At 40.2% G+C, this 1285-nt stretch overlaps 1 long non-coding RNA gene across 1 annotated transcript in view; it reads left to right on the top strand.

Annotated features, from left to right (window-relative positions):
* Positions 1–1285, top strand: part of LOC118452354 — an 81943-nt gene that overhangs the window by 3243 nt on the left and 77415 nt on the right. The window lies entirely within an intron of this gene.

Genomic DNA, 1285 nt, shown 5'->3' with positions numbered 1-1285 from the left:
GCTGGTCGAAACTTCAGCCTGAAGACATTGAAACTGAGAGATGTTTTCCTGTATACTGGGGTCCACACTCCCTGCCTTTGGCACCTAACTCTTTGAAGCTTACTTACGCGTAAAAAAATGAAATCTTGTCAGTGGCATCACCCTGCATATCCTGTGAACCATGAGTTTTGAAGGGCGGGACAAATTATAGGGAAGTCTGATGCTCTTTGTGACACCTTCCTTCAGTACATAGCAGATGTCCAAGGACTCTAGGCAAGCAGAAGTAGTGTTGAAAGAGTATTTCCTCCTAAGAAATCTCATCCATGATGTATGCATGCAACAATTTATAGATGAGCTTTGGAAACAGAATCTGTGTTATTTTTACTGCTGTTTGGTGATGTCAAAATCTGCTTTGTGGCCATGTTTTTACAAGTGTTGATTTTATAGTCTCAGTGAAAATTGCCACATTATTGAATTTCTGTGTGTGCATCTCATACCTTTTGAATTCTTCTCTTAGTTTTCATTCCCTGTGGTTAGCCTGTGGTTTATCTTCAGAAGAGTCTGAAAGCACCAATGGTTTTGTCACTAAAAAGTTGTTTGTGTGTCACTTAAGAGCAGTTTCTTAAGATCCCCATAAACAGAAGTTTTTTGTATGAGCAATTTAAATTTTTTTTTTTTTTTTAAGTTCCGGACAGAGCTTCAGCTGGATCTCTTTCATTTGAAAGCATTTACATGAGTTTTCCCCAGCCATTTAGAGAGAAGAAAGGAAAAAGTATACTGCTTATTTTGCAGTTGAACCTGATGGGCCTTGTGCCTCTTGCTCTCAGAAGAAGTTCAGCATATCCCTGCAGTCCTCAAGAGATGTGTGTGTGATAAGAAGGTGGACTATAATAACAGATACCGGAAGTGTATGAAGTGAGGCACCTACCTACCACTGTAAGCTCTGAAGAGCCTCATGGTTTTATTCTGGAGGACTTCTGTGATCCACATTTGCTGTCCTGCACTAACAAATGGTCGTGGTGACAGTGGTTGATGTTTTTACAGGCTCGTTTGGTGAGTTTTCTGTTGAACCTTGGTTCTTGTCCTATCAGTTAACGACCTCTAATGTATGGCCACCTTAAAATAGAATGGCTTAAAATAGTTTGTTTGATATGAATTTTTCCTGTTACGAGAGTGGAGAATCAGGCATGATTCCCTAGCACAGAAGGAGAAGAAATGACACAGTGTCTTAAAAGTTGCTGTCGAATGTGACATGATTCCAGGTATAACTATGTGGCCGCTGGTTAGAGATAATGGAGTCGAGCAG

The sequence above is a fragment of the Egretta garzetta genome, unplaced genomic scaffold (genome assembly GCF_000687185.1).
Source record: "Egretta garzetta isolate BGI_Z169 unplaced genomic scaffold, ASM68718v1 scaffold375, whole genome shotgun sequence".
Classification (NCBI taxonomy): Eukaryota; Metazoa; Chordata; class Aves; order Pelecaniformes; family Ardeidae; genus Egretta; species Egretta garzetta.
Note: the sequence above shows the minus strand (reverse complement) of the source record. Positions and strands in the feature narration are given on the sequence as shown.